This window comes from Hemibagrus wyckioides, linkage group LG06, assembly GCF_019097595.1.
Source record: "Hemibagrus wyckioides isolate EC202008001 linkage group LG06, SWU_Hwy_1.0, whole genome shotgun sequence".
NCBI classification, from domain to species: Eukaryota; Metazoa; Chordata; class Actinopteri; order Siluriformes; family Bagridae; genus Hemibagrus; species Hemibagrus wyckioides.
The window spans coordinates 40,952,399-40,980,071 of record NC_080715.1 but is presented as its reverse complement, the minus strand read 5'-3'; the positions used below and the strand labels follow the sequence as shown (position 1 = coordinate 40,980,071).

Below are 27,673 nucleotides of genomic sequence, written 5' to 3'. Positions count from 1 at the left end.
ACTTAGACTGGGCTGTCGGGTCAGTGTGGAGCTGGAGTCAGATCTTAGTAGTGAGTACAGTAGAATTTTTATTCCACACATTGTACACCAATAGAAATAAGAGTATCTCTGTTGTAACGAATGTACTCCATGTTGAAGAATTAGCCAGTATGTCTGTACTGAAACTTAATTTAAAAGACAAAAACAAGGAAAAAGTGGTAGGAGCAGTCGTGACGGCAGCCGACCTCACCGGCGCCATCTTGGAGAAGCCATCTTGGTTCCGCATGCATTGTTATAGAACCCCCCTCTCTAGGAACACCTCCAGTGGGCGAGGAGCGGGTCGGTTCGGGAAGCTCAGATGGAATTCTTCTGTGAGTGAGGGGTCAAGAATGTCCTGAGTGTTAACCCAACGGTGTTCTTCTGGGGCAGTGAGGTCAGTGAGAAAGTCCATGGAGATGTGAGACCAGGGTCGGCGTGGGATAGGCAGTGGTTCTAGCAGACCTTTTGGTAGCTGTCGGTTTGTTCGGGATTGTGCGCAGGCCACCAGAATCTTTGTCATACTAGTTGAATGGTTCTACAGATGCCAGGGTGGCCTGAGCCTGTTCGATTTCCTCCATGAGGTCCCATTGTACGGGAACTACTCGAACAGATGGTGGGTGAATAGGCTCTGGACATGATGGTGGTTCTAGGGTTTCATGGATCCATGACAAGGCATCTGCTTTCCCGTCCTTTGAACCAGGGCGATACAAAACTGAGAAGTTGAATCTCATGAAGAATAGGGCCCACCTAGCTTGGCGAGGGTTGGGGCACTTAGCTTCTCACAAAGATAGGCCAGGTTTCTGTGATCAGTCAGGACCAGGAACGGGTAGCAGGCCCCTCTAACCAGTGTCTCCATTCTTCCAAGGCAGCCTTTATCGAAAGCAGTTCCCGATTCCTTACATCATAGTTGTTTTTGGCTGGCGTGAGCTTACGGAAGAAGAAGGTGCAGGGATGTAGTTTTCCAGACTCTGGTTGATGCTGGGAAAGCACAGCCCCTATCCCACAATTTGAAGCATCCACCTCCACTGCAAATGGCAGCTCGGGGTTTGGATGGCATAGTATCGGGGTGGAAGAAAAGCTTTTCTTGAGTCTCTGAAATGCCGCTCTGGCTTGATCGGTCCACTTTAATTTCTTAGGCTTGTCTCTCAGTAGTGAAGTCAATGGGCTAGCAATGGTACTCTATTTTGGGAAAATTGTAAAAGTTTGCAAATCTGAGGACGTGTTGTAGCCCTTTGATGGAGGTAGGTTCGGACCAGGACATAATTCTTGGGTGGCATGGCGTTAGTAAGAAGTTCTATGGCACAGTCCCAGGGTTGATGTAGGGGTCTTTACTGAAGACCTCTTGGAAGTCATAGTATTCTTTGGGAAGTGTAACTTGGAGAGATGATTCTGGGCTTTCGATGGATGTAGAGAGGCATGGATGGATTATCTTGTTGCAGAAACAGTTCTCAAGACAAAAGGTGGACCACTTTCTCAGTTCCCCCTCCTTCCATGAGATGTCCAGGTCATGAAGCTGGAGGCAGGGAAGGCCTAGGATGACAAGGTTAGATGGCGAGGAGATGATGAAAAATCTCAGTTTTTCCCAATGAAACAGTCTGATTTGAACATCCATGAGAGGTGTGTGGTGAGTGAGAAGGCCTTCCCCAATGGGCTGATCATTAACGGCAGTGACTCTTAAAGGCGGGTTGCACGGAATGGTAGGTAAGCCAAGCTCATGCACCACTCTGTTGTCAATAAGGTTCACTGCTGAGCCAGAGTGAATCAGCACTGTGACAGAAAAACAAGAGCCATTATGAAGGAAGTAGGCAGGAAGTGAAACTTTTGAAGCCAGCTTTATGATTTCTACCTGAGAGGTGGCAGGCTTCTCCGGGCATTGGAAGACTCTGTGACCTGGTTGTCCACAGTAGAAGCAGAGCTGCAGCTGTATGCGGCATTCACGCTTCCCCTCTGAAATGCGAGACCTCCCCAGTTGCATAGGCTCGGCAGCTTCCTCCCTAGGGCTGTGGTATTCCATAGCGTGGCGGGGCATGGCATGTGGCGTGGAGGTTGGAAGTCGATGCTGGTGTCATAGGTTGTCGAGACAAATGGTGGTGGATATGTATTGGGACAGCATAACGTTGGTCTCTCTGTACACCATCTCTGCTTTCAGCTCTCGATTGAGACCCTCAGAAAAACACCACCATGAGTGCCATCTCATTCCATCCTGACTGAGCCGCTAACATGCGGAAATTAATCGCGAAATCCCCTGCTGTATCAGACCCCTGGCGCAACTTCAACAGCTGTACTGAAATGTCTTTTCCCCCCGCCGTATAACTGAAGAGTTCCTTGCTGAGGTTCGTGAAATAATTTGCCAAAGTCTTAACCTGAGGATCCAAATCCCACACGGCCGAAGCCCAGTCCACTGCTTTTATCGTTAACAGCTATAACATGAAGGCCCACCTGATGGCAGTGGTCGGTGGCACCATCAAACTTTTCTGACAGCGCGAAATGTGGTAACTCACTGCGCGGGGGTGGTGCTGGAGCTGCGGCGGCTGTGGGAGGTTGTTGCTATAGCAGGGCGTTGGTGGCTTCTAACTCCACTTCCTGGTCTTGGTAAAAAACGGATCACATTTCCTTGGCGGATGATCGTAGCACGAAGATCTGCTTGATTCTCAGTTGGCGAAGTATCCTGTAAGGATGCACTGGATGCTGGTGTAGCAGAATCCATTTGCAGATCTTTATTATAACAAAAACAGCAGGCAAGAATCGTTAACGATATGGCTAGGCATAAGGGTCGAAAACCAGGAAATCAAACACACTTGAAACTGAAACCAAAAACACAAAACCGAGACTGTAGTAGACTGGAACAGGCAAGCATCATACATGTGGTAGTCAAAGAATCAACATGCAAAGGCTTCTAGAAAGAATGATACTTCGGGCTCCCTCTGGCATTCTGGTTCCACATGCAACATTACAACATCCCTGGCAAGAGCCCTGGAAAATGCTACACTCCTAGTAAAGTGGGCCATGACTCCTATTTGAAGTTTTTCTAACTAACTTGAGTTTCCTTACTTTTTGTCTTTCATTGCTAATTGTATGCCGCCCTTGTGTTGTGTTATTTTGACTTATGTGTTTGCCTTGTGATTTGGATATGTTTGGATTTTTTTGCTTGTGCTAAATAAAAGACCCCATATGGATCCCACAGGACCACTCATTACAGAATACTTTGCCACAGGGGAATCTAGCAGACCTCAACCAGCTGCAAATTAAATACATGTTAAAACATCCTCTGGTAGACGGGACATTTCGGAGCATCTGCTACAGTTTCAACAGGGGTCCGACACCACAACAAAATACGCGGTCAAATTCCATACACTGGCAGCCAGAGCGAATGAAATGATACTGCGTTACTGTCGATATTATGTCAAGGCCTTAACTAGGGATGCACAATATTTTTCGGACAGATAAATTATCGGCCAATATGGGTGAAAATGACATCATTTTTATTGCTCTGATAAATTAAATCCGATAACTAGATTCGATAAAGTATGCTTGCTGGTAAATCAATCAATCAGTTTGATTTATCTGAGATTCATCTGCTTTCTGAGTACAAGTGACTGTAGCTTTAAACTGTAGTGAGTCTCAGCCTGTGTCATGCTCATTAGGTCATCATCTGTGAACGTCTTCAGCGGTCTGGAAGTTTGTCTCGGTGGCAGCGGAGGACAATGCCATTGCTATTTGAAATGCATATTCAGCAAGGATTCTGAGAGGAGTTAAAAAGGCATCAAGTTTTAACACAACAAATGTTATAACTCACTTAAAGGGTTGTCATCGTGGCGAAGCTGTATTAAAAAAACATGATGCAGCCGCGGCAGCTACTAGTGCTAGGCCTAAAACACGGAGCGTTGATGTCCCTATTCAGCAGGCATCTCACCTAAGCCTTATGCTCTTCTTTTGAGAATGCACTTTATTTTTGTAGAGAATGCACTTTTGTTTTTCATTTTTTTTTCGAGGTTGACAAATGTCAATGCATCTTATTTATGATGTATTTGAAAAACGTGAGTTAAGGTCTATATACCTTCTTCATCCTGATGCACTAAAAATGTTGAATAAATGCATTTCTTTGTTATGCATGAAATACTACATGATGTAACATGATGGCACGCCAACTGCTCCTGCTGTCTGTCTTAAAAACTTGTCACTCAAAATGTGTCATCACTACTAGTGTACGATTGCCTAGCCTTACTTAACATTCGTAATTCTATGGAGACGTTACAGAAGGCCTTTGTGGTGGCATCCACTGGATACAAGCCACTGGTTGCTTGGATTGCAAGCCAAGTATGGCTGCTACGTCTCATGGAGCACATGGGAGTTCAGCTATGAACTCCCATGTGCTCTCCCATGTGCTCTCCCTCCCTCCCTCTCCAGAGGATCAGGCGGGGCAAACACACGTGGAAACACAAAACAGAAACAAAAGCATGTGGCACAAAAACACAACAGTGGCATAGAAAAAGCCCTGCCTCTGGTGGTCTGACAGGGAACTGTCCAAGCAGTCTATTACAGTAACGTTGTGTTTTAGATTATGGAATCAGATTCACGTTAATGAAAGTTTGTATTAAGATCGGAAACTTCGGATGGGTCACGCTATTTTTATTAAAATTTTAAACTACATAGAAGTAAGAAAGTAAGTTCTTACAAAAAATAAATTAAATATTCACATTCCCCTCTAAGCATAACACCCAAAGTTCCTCTGCTTCAAGATGGAGTTCTGACTGTTTTTGAAGCTTTCACTGACACAGAGTGTATAAAGGACTCGACTGAATTCTAATGGCATGCAGCCACAAAGCTGAAGAAGAGTAAAGAACATAATGCAAACATAATCTGCAAAGAATATCACATAACAGGTCACACAAATCGTGGTGGAGTGCAACAAATTCAAGTGAGCCTCTCATTCTGTCTGTCATTATTGTCATTACTGCTCTGTAATCGGAGAGAGTTTAAGATTTTAATATAACCTGGGTCTGAAACTGAAGGAGGGTTAGAGGGAGAAGAAACAGTTAAAAAGAGGAGTGTTTATAACCTCTGTCCTTGTGCTCCTCCCTCCCTCCCTCCCTCCTTCCCTCCTTCCCTCTCTCTCTCTCTCTCTCTCTCTCTCGTACACACACACGGAACCAGGAAGTTAATTTCAAAGGAAACGAAACTCAGAGCACGGCTCAGTTTCTCTCTCTTTTTCAGTGTGTGAGTTCAGGAAAATGGCTAAGGCCAGTATTTCAGTAGATCAGGATCAGTTCATCTGTCCAGTGTGTCTGGATCTCCTGAAGGATCCAGTGACTATCTCCTGTGGTCACAGTTTCTGTAAGTTGTGTATTAATGGTCACTGGGATCAGGAGGGTCAGAGTGGAGTTTATAGCTGTCCTCAGTGCAGAGACACTTTCACTCCAAGGCCTGTTCTACGCAGAAACAACATGCTGGCTGAAGTGGTGGAGAAACTGAAGAAGACTGAAGTCCAAGCTGCTTCTCCTGCTCACTGTTACACTGGACCTGGAGATGTGGAGTGTGATTTCTGCAGCGGAAGAAAACGCAAAGCCGCCAAGTCCTGTCTGATGTGTCTGGCCTCCTTTTGTGAATCTCACCTGAAACCTCACTATGAAGTTCCTGCTTGGAAAAAGCACAAATTAGTGGAAGCTTCTGGAAATCTACAAGAGCAAATCTGCTCTGAACATGATAAAGCGCTAGAGATCTATTGTCATACTGACCAAAGCTTCATCTGTTATCTATGTACGATGGATAAACACAAAAGCCACGACAACGTCTCAGTTAAAGTATATAGAATTGAAAAAGAGGTGAGAAATGTGTAAACTATTCAGAATTATTTCAAGTAGTTCATATTTCATAGCTTTCACCTTATCTGCAGTTAATGTTCATCCACTGAGCTCAGAAACTCATAATGCATAAACAGTGAGATGTATTTTATTTGTCCTCAGAGTGAGTTAAAGGAGGATCAGATGAAATTCCAGCAGAGAATCCAGGAGAAGCAGAAGAAGGTGCAGGAGCTGAAACAGGCTGTGAACACTATAAAGGTGAGCAGTGAGCAGAGACAGAGCTGCTCCTAGAAACACACACAACATGGACAACCAGTCATTTAGAGTCCCAGTAAGAGAGGGAATGATAGATGAGATTTATATCTTCTGTGTGTGTGTGTGTGTGTGTGCATGTGTGTGTATGTGTGTGTGTGTGTGTGTCCTAACAGATCAGTGCACAGACAGCAGTAGATGACAGTGAGATGATCTTTACTGAGATGATCAGCTCCATGGAGAAAAAGCGCTCGGAGGTGACGGAGCTGATCAGAGCTCAGGAGAAGGCTGAACTGAGTCGAGCTGAACGACTCCTGGAGCAACTGGAGCAGGAGATTGCTGATCTTCAGAAGAGAGACACTGAGATGGAGCAGCTTTCACACACACACGATCACATCCACTTCCTCCAGGTAACACTCACTGTCTGAAACACACACACACACACACACACACACACACCTGTCTGTATAATCAAGTATATATTTCTCTACCTTTCTTCTCCTCCATGATGTTTTTCTTTCTCTCTGTAGAGTTTCCAGTCTCTCCGTGTCTCTTCTGGACGTGACGACTCATCCAGCATCACTGTCAATCAACATCTCTCATTTGATGGAGTGAGGAAATCTCTCTCTGATCTGAAAAAGAGACTGGAGGAAATCTTCCAGGAGGAATTCATCAAAATCCCTGAATGTGGTGAGAAAAATTGTCCTGACAATGTGTTGAAATAAAATGCTGATTCAATATTGTCTTTAACAGCACCTGATTTTTCTATCTCCATTTTGTTTCTGTGTCTCCGCAGCTGCAGCAGTTCAGATGATTTTACCCTCAGAACCAAAGAGCAGAGAAGATTTTCTGCACTGTACGTGTAACACACACACACACACACTCGACATCAATATATCCTGTGATTAATATCTAATATTTTCCCATTGTTCATGTGTTTAGATTTCTGTCATCTGACTCTGGATCCCAACACAGTAAATTATAAACTTATTCTGTCTGATGAGAACAAGGTGGTGACCAGCAGTGAGACAAAGCAGCAGTACTCTGATCATCCAGAGAGATTTGACTCCTGCAGTCAGGTGTTGAGTAAGGAGAGTGTGTGTGGACGCTGTTACTGGGAGGTGGAGTGGAGCAGTGAGGATTGTTTGTACATATCAGTCTCATATAAAGACATCAGAAGGAAAGGACAGGGTATTGAGTGTTGGTTTGGATTCAACAATCAGTCCTGGAATCTGAGATCTTCTTCTTCTTCTCTCTCTTTCTATCACAACAACATTAAGACTGATCTCAGAGTTCCATCATCCTCAAGAATAGGAGTTTATGTAGATCACAGTGCAGGAACTCTGTCCTTCTACAGCGTCTCTGACCCCATGAAGCTCCTCCACAAAGTTCACACCACATTCACTCAGCCTCTATACGCTGGATTTGGGCTGCCTTATAAAAAATCAACTTTCAGATTGACTGACCCGGACTAAAACATTAACAATGTGAATTTTTCACTAAAATAAAAGCAACATTACATCAATTTTACACTAAAATAAAAGCAACATTACATCTTTATCCTAAGTTTAATCCTAATAAATAACATGAGAAATTCATTTTAGATTTCCTAATTTTCATTAATAATATTAGATCTTCATTCTTTTGAATTTAAGGAGGTTTTACTGTTATAAATATGAGCATTATAAAACACATAAAAGAACATTATTATTTTAAGGTGAAGGCATGCCCATGTTTTCACATTTTCACATCTTTCCTCTTTTGATTATTATTAGATTAATGATCACTTGAATCCATTTAAAAAGCTTAATGTAACTTGTGGGGATGAAATGAAAATAAAAGTGTTTTGAATAGAAATGTGTTTGTCTGGTCAGTACAATTTATAGCAATATATCAAGTGTGGCAACAGTTGCCACACAGCTGCCAACAACAACACAGCAGGTGCTCTTCGCACAACTCCCGCAAGTGTGCTGAAGAGAAAGACCTAGTTGAGCATCATGGACAGCATGATGGTGATAAGCAGGGGTGGAATTGGAGCATGCTGTCTAACTGCCGAGACATATCTGCTATACACTGCCTCACCAGGCTACCGATCCGTCTTCTGGAACCTGCCTTGTCTGCTTGGGCCACCCACCAATACAGGTGAACTCCTGAACACTAGTTATGTTGCCTCTTTCACTCTCTTTCCCCCATTTCCTGATCTCTCTCCACCTTCCATGTCCTCCCTCATGTCTTCCTTACTTCCCTAGTTCCCACTTTCAGTTTGAAATTTGGGTAATAAATTACTTGCACTTTATGAGGCTAATATATACAGTATCAAAAGTGAGTACACCCCTCACATTTTTGTATATATATACACAATATATTATATATTTTATTATATCTTTTCATGTGACAACACTGAAGAAATGACATTAATGTCTAAACCGTTGGCAACAAAAGTGAGTACACCCCTAAGTGTAAAATGTCCAAATTGGGCCCAAAGTGTCAATATTTTGTGGCCACCATTATTTTCCAGCAACGCCTTAACCCTCTTGGGCACTGAGTTCACCAGAGCTTCACAGGTTGCCACTGGAGTCCTCTTCCATTCCTCCATGATGACATCACAGAGCTGGTGGATGTTAGAGACTTTGCGCTCCCCCACCTTCTGTTTGAGGATGACCCACAGATGCTCAATAGAGTTTAAGTCTGAAGACATGCTTGGCCAGTCCATCACCAAGGCAGTGGTGGTCTTGGAGGTGTGTTTGGGGTCATTATCATGTTGGAATACTGCCCTGTGGCCCAGTCTCCGAAGGGAGAGGATCATGCTCTGCTTCAGTATGTCACAGTACATGTTGGCATTCATGGTTCCCTCAATGAACTGTAGCTCCCCAGTGCCAGCAGCACTCATGCAGGCTCGGACCATGACACTCCCACCACCATGCTTGACTGTAGGCAAGACACACTTGTCTTTGTACTCCTCACCTGGTTGCTGCCACACACGCTTGACACCATCTGAACCAAATAAGTTTACCTTTTTTTTTATTGGACCAAAGGACATGGTTCCAGTAATCCATGTCCTTAGTCTGCTTGTCTTCAGCAAACTGTATGCAGGCTTTCTTCTGCATCATCTTTGGTAGAGGCTTCCCTCTGGGACGACAGCTGTGATGGGGAAGGGGCCCATAATGTCCACAGCTACTCTTTCCATTGGTGCTCCTACATTCTGCTACTGGAGTTCCGCATGGGACTTGTCGAGAGGGCCCTGATAGGCTGCACAGACATCACATCAACAGCAGAAATGTTCCATGTCTTGTCTGTGCTTGCCCAAGTAGAACCTTTGGTGAACTTGGTGGAGGGTTTTGGACATGCTAAAATGGCCGGCCCTGATAATCCCATGACAAGCTGTTAACACCGACTCACTCAGGACTTTGGGTACTACCACTTGCCATCTGAAATCCAGTGGCAGGTTCCTTCCATGTGCGCTGGAGCACTCCATCACTCAGCTGCAGGGTGTCAAATTTGGACCACGACCCCTTTGTGACCAACGAGTACCCCAGAATGTCCCCTCAAACAGGTCTCTGCTGTGCTTCCAAACAAATCTGCCACTAGAAGGAGAATGTGGCAGAAATTCCCAACATAAGCCCACAACAGTCTCTGTAGGCCATGGTCTAACTCCTCCTTCCACTTGCTGTTCCTTGTCCTCAGCTGCAGACACAGTACAGGATATAGTATTACAGGCCCATGTCCCCCTTTGGCATTCCCATGCATTCAACTGAGCCTGGGGCACTGTCTGAACAGATGGCCTAGTCGGCCACAACCCCAGCAAATTGAAGGTCAGCTGTGTGTGCAGGGTTCCGAAGCAGAGTGGCCTGGGTGCAACACTGAAACACTCGTAGAGTTACTCATTCATACAGGCATCTCTGGGTGCTATTCAGACATTTCTGCAGCTCTCACTATTGGACTTATTTCATTTGCATTCTTTTCTGCCCCCAATATCTCCCTTTCAATAGCCAGCTCCAGAGCTTCAGTCAGTGTGGTTGGGTGGGCCAACTGCATCTGCACCCGAAGCTCTCGTGGGCATTTCAGCATAGGGATGCCTACATTAACATTCAATGTCGTTGACTAAAATGTGGAGGGGCTCAGCTTGTCATCTGTGTCTGTTATGAAATTCTGTCCTTAAGAGAACAGACTGACTACAATGTCCAAACCGTCTGTGAAGGGCCCCAACCAGTGCAACATAATCATTCTGCTCCTCAGGGCTCAATAACAAGAGGCAGGCAGCTGTATCATCAGTGAGGCACATTGCTAACTGCAAGGCTTTATGATTTACGGACCAGCCCCCAGCAACAGCTAACAATTCAACCTGGGCTCGGAATGCAAGAGAACCATGGCACTTTAAGAGCATGAATGTGTGAGTTTCTGGTGTGGTCACTGGGGGTCTGAGGGCTGCCCTGATTGTTTACATCCTGTGTCATATCATAGCGAGAGCACAGCACACCAGCCTGCACATGCACTGTCATTTCTGCGCCATTTTTTTGAAGCACAAATTTACCACGTGAAGTGACAGCTTTCGCAGCTTGTAACATGAAGACATCACTCTTTTTGCCCGCCTCTCTCGAAGTCCAGTATGGATCTGCCACCTGGCCGTGCATCCACAAACACTCGCTTTGCTCTTCCATGCTCTCATCCGGCATCTTTTGTTTCACTTTCACCCACGCTCCGTAATCCATCTCAGTGGGAAATACTCAGTTCTTGCATCGAAGTCCATCAGTTCTGACACCAAATATAGCGTTCACTACGAAGATAACCAGGCGGAACTTTATCATTTTTTGTCTTTATTCAAGAACTGTAGGGCTGCTGTTTTGGCCACAACCCATGTCGTACAAAACAGCAAGAAAAACAGCTAGTTGCCCTCGCTAACCTGCCAACTAACTCAGCCCCCCCGAACTCCCCCTCTCTCTTAAAGTGAACATGAACTAACAGTTAGAACCAGCTCTAACTAACAATTGACATCCTCACACTAACTAGTGTCTTCAACCTTGTAATGATGTTACAATACGATTTCATTTTACAATACTTTAACCTCATATCTGAGAAAACATGTAGAGGTGAGCTCGTCCTGTGATAATCATAATAGCGATTTTCTTTAAAATAAAATCTAATGTTAGCTTGCAACAATGAAGGATTTTATTGTATGTGTTAATAAATCTCATTATCTTAATTATATTGTGCATGGCTAGTTGCACTTTAGCTAGCTAAATAAGCTAACAATCAGTAACTTTTGAGCAGCAGTTTATATTAAGGTTATTGATGTTATAGATGCAATCCAGTAGGCGAACATTTATTGCTGATCTTTGACCAGTCTCCAAGTAAATCTTCTTTTCATAGTTTTTTTTTTTTTTTTTAGGTAAAGCAGAATAAGATTCCTGCACAAATACTGTAATTGCCTATTACACACCAGAGCATTAGTTAACTAAATACTGAAATCTGTAGAACAGCAAGTGTCTGTTAAAGTGGATCTGCTTAGATCCTTGCTTGTCATTTGTTTAAAACCGATTCTCAGGACACAGGCATGTCTAGTGTAGTGCATGCTCTACTGCATAAGTATAGATCTATTAGCCACAGAATACAGTAAGACAGAATGCAGAATATTATGCATGCATTATGCAGAATACACCTCCTAATGTTTGAGCCATATCAGAAGTCTATATCCGCTCTTGATGCCGAGTTACAGTGAGACAAGGGATAATAACCACAAGGATAGATGGCAATTAATGGCTAAACAGCTCATGATTATATATATATATATATATATATATATATATATTTAATCCACCTCTATACCATCATGATGCCACTGTAGGCATCGCTAGGCCATTTTCTACTCAGCCCTCCTAAAATTCTGCAGCTCTCCATAAACTGTACACAAATTCATGATCGCCTCAAGTCCCCTTTAAATTTCATATAAAAACGGTGGCAGACTTCGGCTCTTCCCTCTTTCAGCGCGTTCTTCAATCCGCAGACCACGGCATCGCAGAGTGAGGATCAGAGGACAAGTGTGTGTGTGTGTGTGTGTGTGTGTGTGTGATCAGGAAGACTCATATTTGGCAGTACTCAAATGTTATACACATCTATGCAATACAGTGGAATGCTGCAATAAGTTTACCATCCTACCCTGTTAGTCAAACCTTTAATTTATTTATTTTTTACTATTATACCCTCATTGGGCGCTGAGCCCCCCTTAAATGAAAATTCTAGAATCGCCCCTGGACACCACGGCAATAGATACTAACAACCGTTAAATAACAAAGTAAAAAAGAAATTAGGCTACAGTATTTGATGCCGTATGCAGCAAACTGCAATCTCTGGAGGACGCAGCATCCGAAATGAGATGCAGCAAATAAAGAAACACTGTATATGGGCGGGTCGCTGCCTCTGACTACTCCAATTATCCAATCAAAGGACGGGAAATTGCTGATGTAATCATATGCCTGCTAGATGGCCAAAGTGATGCCAACTCGAAATCTGATTGGTTAATGGAACAGTTTCATTGCCACTTATTTTAAGCTATGGGCGCCTGCACTATTAATTCTGAAGGCCTTAGGGCCAGGCATGTATGTATATTTAAAACATGAATTTTAGTTCATTTAGTTATTCTTTAGAACTTACTACTTATTTTCTTCTGCCATAAGATAAACTGAAATTGTTACTGTTAAAGCATGCAATAAATGTCCTATGAATCAGTGAATTTGAGTTCAATGTGGGTTTATTATCAGTAATGAAGTAATAAAAAGCTACATCATTAAAACACACACACTGGAAAGTTGCCTAATCACAGGCCTCATTTCTTTCTGGCTTGCCAATTTCTCAGTGATCTTCTGGTTAGTCAGTCATCTTTGTCACCAGTCTCATTTCCACTGATAGCATGGCCAAACCATTCCATAAGAAGTGCTGGAAAAGCACAGATTGTAAGCTCAACCTCCATCACTTGACTGCTGCTGAATTTACAAATTGGGTCTGTCTGCTCCAAGCTCCTTGATTCTTTTCTTTATCCGAATGCCCTGTGAAAGGGCATTTTTGTAGATATTGCCAAATTTTCTTTGGCTAAAGAAAGGATCCTGTGGAAAGGATCTGTTAGGTGTGTGTTAACATTAACATAAAATTCAAAATGTAACTTAAGCTGAGAAATTTATATATTTCAAACAAGGAAGTTCAATTCTGGCACTATGATTCTCTGTGAGTCTACACTGGCCTCCATTTCACAAATCCCTGCCTCATTCTCCTCTTAATCTGAAGACAGCTTCTGTGTTATTGTATCTGCTTGGAAATCTTATTTATCTGTATTATTCAGCTGCTTTTCTCTCATGGAATTGGGATCTCTCCATGTAGTGGCTTCATTTCATTCTCTTTCGTCTCTAGAAGAAAAAAAAGAAGAAAAAAAAAAAAAAAAAAAGAACTCACGCACCAAGAAATGGCACATGGGCGGGGCTTAACTCAATTTGTGGCAAATATTGGTCTTTAAAGAGCCTATCAGCACTTCCAGTTAGTAATTGAATAGAATTCCTACTTCTTTCTAATTCTTTACTTCAAATCATGTCTGTTTCTACTGTTTATTCAATTTCCATTTCATTTTTACTAGTAGCCTGGGTTACACAGGTAACACTAGTGGCCGTCAACTTATATTATCCTCTATTCAATTCAATTTTACTTATATAGTGCTTTTAACAATGATCATTGTCTCAAAGCAGCTTTACAAAACAAAAAAAAAAACATGCAAACAGTCAGATACACTATATTGCCAAAAGTATTCGCTCACCCATCCAAATAATCAGAATCAGGTGTTCCAATCACTTCCATGGCCACAGGTGTATAAAATCAAGCACCTAGGCATGCAGACTGTTTTTACAAACATTTGTGAAAGAATGGATCGCTCTCAGGAGCTCAGTGAATTCCAGCGTGGAACTGTGATAGGATGCCACCTGTGCAACAAATCCAGTCGTGAAATTTCCTCGCTCCTAAATATTCCACAGTCAACTGTCAGCTGTATTATAAGAACGTGGAAGTGTTTGGGAACGACAGCAACTCAGCCACGAAGTGGTAGGCCACGTAAACTGACGGAGCGGGGTCAGCGGATGCTGAGGCGCATAGTGCGAAGAGGTCGCCGACTTTCTGCAGAGTCCATCGCTACAGACCTCCAAACTTCATGTGGCCTTCAGATTAGCTCAAGAACAGTGCGCAGAGAGCTTCATGGAATGGGTTTCCATGGCCGAGCAGCTGCATCCAAGCCATACATCACCAAGTGCAATGCAAAGCGTCGGATGCAGTGGTGTAAAGCACGCCGCCACTGGACTCTAGAGCAGTGGAGACACGTTCTCTGGAGTGATGAATCGCGCTTCTCCATCTGGCAATCTGATGGACGAGTCTGGGTTTGGCGGTTGCCAGGAGAACGGTACTTGTCTGACTGCATTGTGCCAAGTGTAAAGTTTGGTGGAGGGGGGATTATGGTGTGGGGTTGTTTTTCAGGAGCTGGGCTTGGCCCCTTAGTTCCAGTGAAAGGATCTCTGAATGCTTCAGCATACCAAGACATTTTGGACAATTCCATGCTCCCAACTTTGTGGGAACAGTTTGGAGCTGGCCCCTTCCTCTTCCAACATGACTGTGCACCAGTGCACAAAGCAAGGTCCATAAAGACATGGATGAGTCTGGTGTGGAGGAACTTGACTGGCCTGCACAGAGTCCTGACCTCAACCCGATAGAACACCTTTGGGATGAATTAGAGCGGAGACTGAGAGCCAGGCCTTCCCGTCCACCATCAGTGTGTGGCCTCACAAATGCGCTTCTGGAAGAATGGTCAAAAATTCCCATAAACACACTCCTAAACCTTGTGGACAGCCTTCCCAGAAGAGTTGAAGCTGTTATAGCTGCAAAGGGTGGACCGACGTCATATTGAACCCTATGGATTAGGAATGGGATGTCACTTAAGTTCATATGCGAGTCATGGCAGGTGAGTGAATACTTTTGGCAATATAGTGTATTTAGACAAAAATTATCCCTCATGAACAAGCCTGAGGCGAGAGAGGTGACTGTGGCAAGGAAAAACTCCCTTAGATGGTATGAGGAAGAAACCTTGAGAGGTTCCAGACTTAAAAGGGAACCCATCCTCATTTGGGTGACACTGGACATGAACAATGTCCTTCCTGCATTTATGTACAGTCAGTTGCATGATGTACAACTGTCAGTACACACAGGAAGCAGAGAGCAGGTTTAGTGCCACTTTAATTTAACACAGGTAGGCAGAAGGCAAAACATAACTAAGGAAGTATGCAAAACTAAACTGAGCCGGCAAAAAAGGCAAGTAGACGAAACAAGCAGAAGTTATGCTCTTTGGCAAGAGAAGAGACTAGTGGCCATCACTATCGCAGTCTTAATACTCACCGTCGTCACTGATGAGTGAGCGCTTTAAATAGGCGCTGGGTGAATTAGGTGCAGGTGTAGTAATTACAGCTCTGGTGACTGAGTGAGGTAGTGTTGGGACCGGCGTGCCCATGACAATAACGTATTGTGTGTATTAAGAGGTGGTTGTCGTCCTCAAAGTCCACATAGGGTATTAAAAGCAGCACTGCCAACCCAAGTCCTCACGAAGCAGAACCCACCTGGAGCTGGTCCATCTCTGGATGCCTCGGGATCCTCGCAGGGTTAGCATCCGTCTACTGAAGCTGGCACAATCTCTATGCCTCGGGATGGGTGGAAGAAGAGAAACAAGTAGAACAGAATTAGCATAGCTGCTGTTCATAATTAGTAGCAATAGATGATAATGTGCATTTAATCAGATGTACTGGAGTACAAGGTTATCAGATGCATTAAGTGTATGTTGGCTAAAGAGATATGTCTTTAATCTACGTTTAAACTGGAAGACTGTCTGAGCCTCGAACACTGTCAGGAAGGCTATTCCAAAAGTTTAGGAGCTAAATACAAAAATTTTCTACTCCCTTTTGTAGACTTTGATATTCTGGGAACTACCAGAAGCCCAGAGTTTTGAGATCTTCAGGAGCATGGTGGATTGTGACATGTTAGATGACTGGTTAGACACGTGGGAGCTAAACCATTTGGAGCCTTGTACATTAGTGCAAGTTTATAATCAATTCTAAACTTAACAGGTAGCTTGATCTAGTAAGAACTCTGGTGGCTGCATTCTGGACCAACTGTAGCTTGTTTAGATGCACGACAACCACCTAGTAATACACTGCAATCCTCTACCTCTAGTTCCACCAGTCCTCAAACAACCTGTATGTTCATCAAACTTCATATCTTATGAACCATGGAGAAAATAGTGATTATTGTTAAAGGGAGACAGGTATGTGGAAAGAGCTTGATATTTACCCTGGGCAGAATTCACCCAGAACTCATTTTGTTACTGTGCCACACAAATAATCAGCACCTTCAAGAATTTGCTCAGAAATATAAAGGTTTAACTTCATTTCCCATCAGCCTTAGGAAATACAAATCATGTCAGATGATTCAGCTCTATCACACAAATCAGTCTGAAAGAATTTAGGGTTAAGATTTTGATTGAAAATGGAAAGCCATGACTGGGCACGAACACGAAACAATTACAGATGAACAGAAACTAATGCCAAGTTCACACTGCATGACTTCAGTTGCCAACTAGTTTTGCAAAGTCACAGACTAGTTTAGTTTTTTAAAATCAAGGCAGAGCATGTGCACACGAGTGACAATCATGCAGTGTGAATGACCAAAAAATCTGACCTAGCTGCCTCAGAGTGGTACAGTGTGAAAGGAACTCTGACTGAAACATACCCCGGCGATGACCTACAGCCAATGAGAGCAAGATACAGGGCAGTGGGTAGTTCGGGGAGGAGTTATAGACCACAATATCAGCAAGCATGGCTAGGGTTGGAGCACAATTATAGTTTAATAGAGTTTATAGGTTTTTAATCAGTAAAAAATGTCTTAAATATAGTTATTAGAATAAATAAGCTTTACAATTACATGAAACAGAAATAAAGCAAAAATGTTTGCTTGACCAGCCACATCAGCAGCAGCACATTGCAAAATTATTCATTTGTTCATTTATACAGAATGCAAACAGAATCCTTGTTCCCCACACTGACCATTTGGCTCACGAACTTTTTGCGGGGTTCCATTTCTAGTCTCGCACGAGAACTGATCTCACGTGTGATCTTGCATTATTTATTCCTTATTATTTGAGTTGTCTGCGATTCTTCCTATTGTGAAATCATGCAGTGTGAACGCTCCTGTCGCCAATCCATCGTGCAGTGTGACCACAGCAGAGACTGAATGCTAACACAGAGTCGTGCAGTGTGAACCCGTAATAACACAGATACATGGGGGAAGCAATCAGGGAAACATGAGGAACAGGTGTGCAAAGGCAGGGAAACGGGACAGAGGGAGGGGCAAAAACACGTGGAAACAAAAGCACATGGCATAAAAACACAACAGTGACATAGAAAAAGCCCTACCAGATCGCCCTCTGGTGGTCTGACAGGGAACTGTCTAAGCAGTCCATTAGAGTAACATCATGTTTACAGTTTTTTCCTCATTTCCTGAAACACATTTGTCCACTCAGACATCACTTTTTCAAAACAGTTAACACACACAGGCTGAAACTGAAGCTCACTGGACAAAATGACTAATTTAATCTCAAAAAACTTTAAACAGAGTAGTGAAAATGAATACTACAAATCTCTAAGAATCAACTACACCACCCTGGAATTTATGACCAGGGAACACTACACCCCCTTAACTATGTAAAAAAGGGCACAGGTTCAAGTTTGTGCCAAGAGATGTGGATACAAAAATATAAGCTCTTATCACAAACAAATAACCTATATAAATAAAAAAACCAAAGCAATATCTAGCTTAAAATGATCATGATTCCAATTGCTGCTGATCTCCTTCAAAAGAAGGAAACTAAAAACACATTCAAACTTACAGAGCTGTGGCCAACTAATATCAGGTGGGCTAAAGCAGCATGTTTTACACAATCACACACTACCAATGCACACATTCACACTCACTCGATACCCAGTGTGATTGTTATTAGTGATCAACACGGCACAACAGCACACAGTGATGAGAAAACACTTCCACCGGAAGTGAGTGAGAGTCAGCCTCCCTGTGTTTTAGGCCCACAGCCTCTGTAACCAAATAGAAACAAAATTAAACTAAATAACAAAAAATACAAACATACACAACTTAAATCAATTTAATAGTAACAAAATAAACTAAAGAAAGTCAATAAATCCAAACCACACTTCTAAATGGATAAAACCATGAAGAACCTCCGCATGTGCTATATAGGCCACTAAAACCCAATAGAATCAGCAAAAGGGGCAATTACTTCAGATACCACAAACGATTAAAATGCAATCTTCACAATTATAAAAACAGAACAATTGAAAACGGAAAACAAATTAAATATAACAAAAAAGAACCAGGAACAAAACAGCAACGTTGCTCTGGATCCCAAAACTCGGTATCAACAAGCGCAGCAGGACAACTCCAGAACCTTATAAAAAAAATAAATAAAACAAATACCATGTTATTAAGTAAACTTAAATATATGAAACCCAAAACCCTCAAACATGTCTCAGTAATACATACCGGGCAACGCGGGCAAAAACTTAACGAAACCAGCATGGACGCCACAGCGTGAAGAAGCCCAGAGATGATACTAATACTCGATAATACAGCCGTCCGCCACACCAGAGCAGAGCCGGTAACCATACAAACAGTGTAAAACACGAGGATGTTGCCGACAGTTCGGGAACAAGGGTTCAGTCAAATAGGCAGTCTAACAACACACAATATGACTACAATTGATACAAAGATGGTAACATTAACAAACATAGAAAAATACTAAACTATGCTGCTATAATGCTTACCTTACAGGTACATACGAAGTAATTGACCCATGATAAGGCAAACCATGATGTAACTAGCCAAACTGCTAACAACCAGACGCAGGCAGGTACATGAGATCGGCGCACACATGACTGATGCAAACCAGCCCCTTATACACACCTGTGGCTGCTAATAGGCTACCAATACCGTGACATCACTACAGGGAGGGTCTAACTACCCTGCCACATATGCAATGAAATCAAATATTTCTACCAGACACTACAACTTGTTGTCAAATTTATATATTTACTCAATTATTGCACATTGGACAACAAAATATTAATATGAAGTTACACTGTTCAAACTCAGAAGTGTTGAATATGGTTTAAAAAAAAGACAAGATGAAAAAAAAACCCATCCCAAAGGAAAGTTATGGATGGAAATATCTAAAATAAATAAATACAAAAAATTTAAAACTTAGAGTTGAAATACTCATAACAGATTTATATTTCTAAAATGCTGGATTTCACACAGTCTGATGGTATTGTTTGTCATGACCATATCTACAATAGCAGCCTCCTGTTCAACACTACAGATCTTTCCTCTGCACCAGTGTGTGGTAGTGTGTGGATTCTGTAAAGTAAAAGCACAAATTGACATTATGACAGTCACATAAATGGGACTGATGAAACATCTGCATTAGCGTGGACACAGTTTGTTCTGCTAACAGGGCAATGCAGTAAAGCTGAAATACACAGTGGTATGCAGTAACATTGTGACTTACCTGTTCTCATTCAGAAAAAGCCTGACAATAGATGCCACAGTGCTCCGACTCAGAATGGACTGGACCCTTTGTCCAGCCTCTCTAAAGGAGAAGCCATGATTGATGACATGGTCAATAATTGTTGCCTGAATTTTATTAGAAAATTGAGCTCTATTTTGTCCTCTTACTGCAGCTCCTCCACCACACATACAAACACCTCTTCCTCTGGTTCCTCCTCCATGACCTCTTACTCTCCTTCCATGCCTTTCACCTGCAAAGAGCAACACAGAGGTGGCATCTTTTATAGATGGAAGTTGAATGATTGCAGATTGAAGAGCTGTGTAAGCAAGTTTCACAGAGGTGCATTAGAAATTCATAATAATGCAAGTTCGTTCTATTGACTGTGAATAGATGTTTTCCTTTTGTTCAACACAGTTAATCCAATAGAGTTTGGGGTCTTTCAATGAGAACTGTGGTAAATGGAGTTCTGTAACACACAGGAATCAATAAGTTTAAGATTTTAATATAATGAGGATCTGAATCTGAAGGAGGGTTAGAGCGAGAAGAAACAGCTAAAAAGAGGAGTGTTTATAACCTCTCTATCCTTCTGCTGCTCCTCCCTCCCTCCATCTTACTCTTGTACACACACAGAGAACCAGGAAGTTCATTGCAACAGAAACGAAACTCAGAGTGTGGCTCAATCTCTCTCTCTCTCTCAACGTGTGAGTTCAAGAAAATGGCTGAGGCCAGTATTTCAGTAGATCAGGATCAGTTTATGTGTCCAGTGTGTCTGGATCTCCTGAATTATCCAGTGACTATCCCCTGTGGTCACAGTTTCTGTAAGGTGTGTATTAATGGCTGCTGGGATCAGGAGGATCAGAGTGGAGTTTATAGCTGTCCTCAGTGCAGAGACACTTTCACTCCAAGGCCTGTTCTACGCAGAAACAACATGCTGGCTGAAGTGGTGGAGAAACTGAAGAAGAAGAAGAAGAAGAAGAAGAAGAAGAAGACTGAAGTCCAAGCTGCTTCTCCTGCTCACTGTTACACTGGACCTGGAGATGTGGAGTGTGATTTCTGCACTGGAAGAAAACACAAAGCCATCAAGTCCTGTCTGATGTGTCTGGCCTCCTTTTGTGAAACTCATCTGAAACCTCATCTTAAAATTCCTGCTTTGAAAAAGCACAAGTTAGTCGAAGCCTCTGGAAATCTACAAGAGAAGATCTGCTCTGAACATGATAAAGTGCTGGAGATTTACTGTCGTACTGACCAAAGCTTCATCTGTTATCTGTGTACGATGGATAAACACACAGGACACAATACTGTGGCAGCTAAAGCAGAGAGAACTGAGAAAGAGGTGAGAAATACATGTTTAATCTATTCACAGTCATTTCAGGCAGTTTATATTTCCAATCTAATGTAGCTGAAAGTTTTCACTCCAAGCAGGAGCCACACCTTATTCCACAGGGTTAATTGTTTAGTTTCCTTTTCTCCTGGAGGTCTCTGGACTCCACATTGAGAATCACAGCACTAGAGAGCTTTAGGTCACATGACGACTACCAGGTGGGGAGGGTGAAAGTGACCACCAAGTGGTTCCTCTGACACACATGAAGCCGCTACGTCTTTCTGAACTGCTGCTGACGTGACTTCACAGAGCAGCTGAACACACTTGAAGGACGTGGATCTACTGAGTTCTGCATTTCTTCAAAAATGAACTTTAAACACCAAACATTCACTTTTTTATACTTTAATAAGGTACTCCATAGAAGCAGAATGAACTTCAGTTCTACAGTTAATGTTCATCCACTGAGCTCAGAAACTCATAATGTATAAACAGTGAGATGTATTTTATTTGTCCTCAGAGTGAGTTAAAGGAGGATCAGATGAAATTCCAGCAGAGAATCCAGGAGAAGCAGAAGAAGGTGCAGGAGCTGAAACAGACTGTGAACACTATAAAGGTGAGCAGTGAGCAGAGACAGAGCTGCTCCTAGAAACACACACAACATGGACAACCAGTCATTTAGAGTCCCAGTAAGAGAGGGAATGATAGATGAGATTTAAATCTGTGTGTGTGTGTGTGTGTGTGTGTGTGTGTGTGTATGTGTATGTCTGTGTGTGTGTGTGTGTGTGTCCTAACAGCTCAGTGCACAGACAGCAGTAGATGACAGTGAGATGATCTTTACTGAGATGATCAGCTCCATGGAGAAAAAGCGCTCGGAGGTGACGGAGCTGATCAGAGCTCAGGAGAAGGCTGAACTGAGTCGAGCTGAACGACTCCTGGAGCAACTGGAGCAGGAGATTGCTGATCTTCAGAAGAGAGACACTGAGCTGGAGCAGCTTTCACACACACACGATCACATCCATTTCCTCCAGGTAACACTCACTGTCTGAAACACACACCACACACACACACACCTGTCTGTATGATCATGTGTATATTTCTCCACCTTTCTCCTTCTCCATGATGTTTGTCTTTCTCTCTGTAGAGTTTCCAGTCTCTCCGTGTCTCTTCTGGACGTGACGACTCATCCAGCATCACTGTCCATCAACATCTCTCATTTGATGGAGTGAGGAAATCTCTCTCTGATCTGAAAAAGAGACTGGAGGAAATCTTCCAGGAGGAATTCATCAAAATCCCTGAACATGGTGAGAGAAATCGTCCTGATGTCCTGACAATGTGTTTTCTAAAATAAAAAGCTGATTAAACATCAGACACAAATTTTATCACTTTAAACTGTTTCTGTCTTTTACAGCATCTGATTTTTCATCTCCATTTTGTTTCTGTGTCTCCACAGCTGCAGCAGTTCAGATGATTTTACCCTCAGAACCAAAGAGCAGAGAAGATTTTCTGCAGTGTACGTGTAACAACCACACACACACACACACTCACACACACACACACACACCAACACCCTCACTCACACACACACACACACTAACACACTAACACGCGCACACACACACACACACACACAAACATTCACTCACTCACTCACACACACACAAATTCAAATTTTATTCATCACATACGAAATCATACACAGTATGACGTAGTGAAATGCTTTTTATGACTGTCCTACATTTGAAGAAAGAAAAGAGTAAAAATTAAAGTTTGTGGAAATGAAAAATAAAGGGATATAGATAAAAATATATAGAGAAAAACAGGGAAAATTAAATGGTAGAAATTAAAGACAAAATAATTGTGAAAAAGCAATAGTTATCAGATATGCATATGCAAATATATGTGTATATACACTTTATTGCCAAAAGTATTCACTCACCCATCCAAATAATCAGAATCAGGTGTTCCAATCACTTCCATGGCCACAGGTGTATAAAATCAAGCACCTAGGCATGCAGACTGTTTTTACAAACATTTGTGAAAGAATGGGTCGCTCTCAGGAGCTCAGTGAATTCCAGCGTGGAACTGTGATAGGATGCCACCTGTGCAACAAATCCAGTCGTGAAATTTCCTCACTCCTAAATATTCCACAGTCAACTGTCAGCTGTATTATAAGAACGTGGAAGTGTTTGGGAACGACAGCAACTCAGCCACGAAGTGGTAGGCCACGTAAACTGACGGAGCGGGGTCAGCGGATGCTGAGGCGCATAGTGCGAAGAGGTCGCCAACTTTCTGCAGAGTCCATCGCTACAGACCTCCAAACTTCATGTGGCCTTCAGATTAGCTCAAGAACAGTGCGCAGAGGGCTTCATGGAATGGGTTTCCATGGCCGAGCAGCTGCATCCAAGCCATACATCACCAAGTGCAATGCAAAGCGTCGGATGCAGTGGTGTAAAGCACGCCGCCACTGGACTCTAGAGCAGTGGAGACGCGTGCTCTGGAGTGATGAATCGCGCTTCTCCATCTGGCAATCTGATGGACGAGTCTGGGTTTGGTGGTTGCCAGGAGAACGGTACTTGTCTGACTGCATTGTGCCAAGTGTAAAGTTTGGTGGAGGGGGGATTATGGTGTGGGGTTGTTTTTCAGGAGCTGGGCTTGGCCCCTTAGTTGCAGTGAAAGGAACTCTGAATGCTTCAGCATACCAAGACATTTTGGACAATTCCATGCTCCCAACTTTGTGGGAACAGTTTGGAGCTGGCCCCTTCCTCTTCCAACATGACTGTGCACCAGTGCACAAAGCAAGGTCCATAAAGACATGGATGACAGAGTCTGGTGTGGATGAACTTGACTGGCCTGCACAGAGTCCTGACCTCAACCCGATAGAACACCTTTGGGATGAATTAGAGCGGAGACTGAGAGCCAGACATTCTCGTCCAACATCAGTGTGTGACCTCACAAATGCGCTTCTGGAAGAATGGTCAAAAATTCCCATAAACACACTCCTAAACCTTGTGGACAGCCTTCCCAGAAGAGTTGAAGCTGTTATAGCTGCAAAGGGTGGACCAACGTCATATTGAACCCTATGGATTAGGAATGGGATGTCACTTAAGTTCATATACGAGTCAAGGCAGGTGAGCGAATACTTTTGGCAATATAGTGTATATATATAGATGTGTGTGTAAATATAAATATGTATATATAATATGAATATAAACAGTAAAAAAAATAATATAATACATAATATAAGATAAAATATAAAATAAAAATAAAAAATATAAATATATAATATAATATAGCATAATATATAGTGTATATATAAAAATAAAATAATAGATAGATAAATAAATAATATGTGTCAAATCTATAATATAGAGAAAGTATACAATATATACATATATGAAGATGCAAATAGACAAATTTATGACAGTATGACAATAAATAAATACAGTATGTACAGTACAGTGTGCAAATATAAATCTCCAATTGAACAGGAATATCAGGGAGTACAGTGACGGTGCCGTGTGCACAAAGATGTACAGAAAGATGTGCAGTGAGTGTGGTTATTGTGTGTGCAGAGTAGTGCAGAGTATGCAAAGTAGTGCAATTATTGCGTGTGCGATTGCGTGTGCAATCAGCTGAGGTAGAATGTCATGTCGTGTGGGGGTAAGTCCAGAAAGTCCAGGTTTTACGTGTTCTGGTTGAAGCACACACACACTCACACAAAGACACACACACAGATGCAGACACACACTCACACACAAAGACACACACACAGATGCAGACACACACTCACACACACACACTCATATACACACACACTCTCTCACACACACACACAAACACACACACTCATATACACACACACACTCTCACACACACACACACACACACACACACACAAACACACACACTCATATACACACACACTCTCACACACACACACACACACACACACACACAGAGACACACACGCAAACACACAGGCACATACACACACACACAAAAACACACAGACACACACACGCACATTCACTCACACATAAACACACACACACACATACACACAAACACACACTCACTCACACACACACACAGACACACACACACAAACACACAGAGACACACACGCACATTCACTCACACATACACACAAACACACACACACTCACTCACAAACACACACACACACACACATTCACTCACACACACACAGACACACACAAACACACACACACACAAAAACACACAGACACACACATGCACATTCACTCACACATAAACACACACACACACACATACACACAAACACACACTCACTCACTCACACACACACACAGACACACACACAAACACACACACACAAACACACGCACATTCACTCACACACACACAGACACACACAAACACACACACACACAAACACACAGACACACACACGCACATTCACTCACACATAAACACACACACACACATACACACAAACACACACTCACTCACTCACACACAAACACACACACAGACACACACACAAACACACACACACACAAACACACAGAGACACACACACGCACATTCACTCACATACACACAAACACACACACACTCACTCACAAACATACACACACACACATTCACTCACACAGACACACACACACAAACACACAGAGACACACACGCACATTCACTCACACACAAACACACACACACACAAAAACACACATTCACTCACACACACACACACACAAACACACACACAAAAACACACAGACACACACACACACACATTCACTCACACACACACACAGACACACACAAACACACACACACAAAAACACACAGAGACACACACGCACATTCACTCACACAGACACACACTCACACTCAGTCTGTCAGTATTATGGACTGTTGTTCCTTTCTTTGACCTCTAGAGGTCCTCTCTGAGCTCTCTTACTCTGTGCTCTGTTTTAATTAGCGTTATTTTGTTCACATGTGTCTCTTTGAGTAGGTGTTCTTAAATTCTCGGTCAGACTACAAGACTTTAACCGTCGGCAGATCACTTTGCTGTTCAGACTACATGACTTCACCGTATGTCTTTTTGTCCTTGTGGTGTTCACACTACGCGACACTTCATAAATGATCCACAAGAGGGGGTCGCACACCACACCATCTGACAACAACTCTAGACTCTGTTGACTTGCTCTCTCATTGGCTGGAGGTCGTAGCTACAACTGACACCACGTGATGTGGAGTCGGCCGACCGTCCCAGATATTTAACATGCCAGATATCTGGATTTTGTCTGCGAGGTGTCAGTGTCAGCCTCTTTGATGTGTCGTTGAGTAGTTCACACATAAAGATTGGCGAGCGCTGATCACCCGCTGATTTTCACATGATCACAGACCGATCTGTCGGAGAGCTTGTTAATTTGCAAATCGGCCTTAAATCGAGCTTTAAATCCTGTAGTGTGAACTAGGTTTAAGTGGCTTTGTCTCACAGTTTAGTGTTTAGTTGCTCTGGAGCCAGCTGCCCAGGTCAGTCTTTAACTCTGTGACCAAAAACTCTCTTAAGTGCATCTCCCTATTAGGTTCACCATTCCCCTGTGGCTCAGCGACTGGGAATCAGGTTCTCACACTGGAGACCTAAGTTCAAGTCCTGGCTCTGATGCACACACACGCTCACACAATCACACGCTACATGAATATATCATTAATATCTAACATGTTCACATTTCTCATGTGTTTAGATTTCTGTGATCTGACTCTGGATCCCAACACAGTAAATTATAACCTCATTCTGTCTGAGAAGAACAGAGCGGTGAAGAGGAGTGAGAGAAAGCAGCGATACTCTGATCATCCAGAGAGATTTGACATCTACAGTCAGGTGTTGAGTAAGGAGAGTGTGTGTGGACGCTGTTACTGGGAGGTGGAGTGGAGCAGTGGGGGACGTGTGAACATATCAGTCTCATATAAAGACATCAGCAGGAAAGGATGGGGTTATGAGTGTTGGTTTGGACTCAACAATCAGTCCTGGAGTCTGTGGTGTTCTTCTTCTTCTCTCACTTTCTATCACAACAACATTAAGACTGATCTCAGAGTTCCATCATCCTCCAGAATAGGAGTTTATGTGGATCACAGTGCAGGAACTCTGTCCTTCTACAGCGTCTCTGACACCATGAAGCTCCTCCACAGAGTCCACACCACATTCACTCAGCCTCTATACACTGGGTTCTGGCTCGGCTATAGTGGGTCATCTGTGAGATTATGTGATCCAGAATAAAACATTAGCAATGTGATTTTTAAATTAAAATAAAACATTAGTTTTTCACAATAAGCTTAATTCAAATAAAGATATAACATGAATAACAGTTTAGATTTCCTAATTTTCATTAACAATGTTTGATCTTCATCCTTTTGACTTTTAGGAGATTTTAATGTTAGAAATGTGACCTTCATAAAATAGATAAAAGAACATTATTATTTTAAAGATAGAAATTCTAGTAAACAGCTCTAAGTGATGGCATGTCACTGTTTTCACATTTTCATACTTTTGATTATTATTAGATTAATGATCAGCTGAATTATTTTGTAAAACTCAGTGTAATCTGTGAGGATAAAATGAAAATAAAAGTGTTTTGAATT

General features: G+C 42.6%; 1 pseudogene; it reads left to right on the top strand.

The window, feature by feature from the left end:
* Positions 1–418: 418 nt before the first annotated feature.
* Positions 419–27,671, top strand: LOC131353867 (uncharacterized; annotated as a pseudogene).
* Positions 27,672–27,673: the final 2 nt, after the last annotated feature.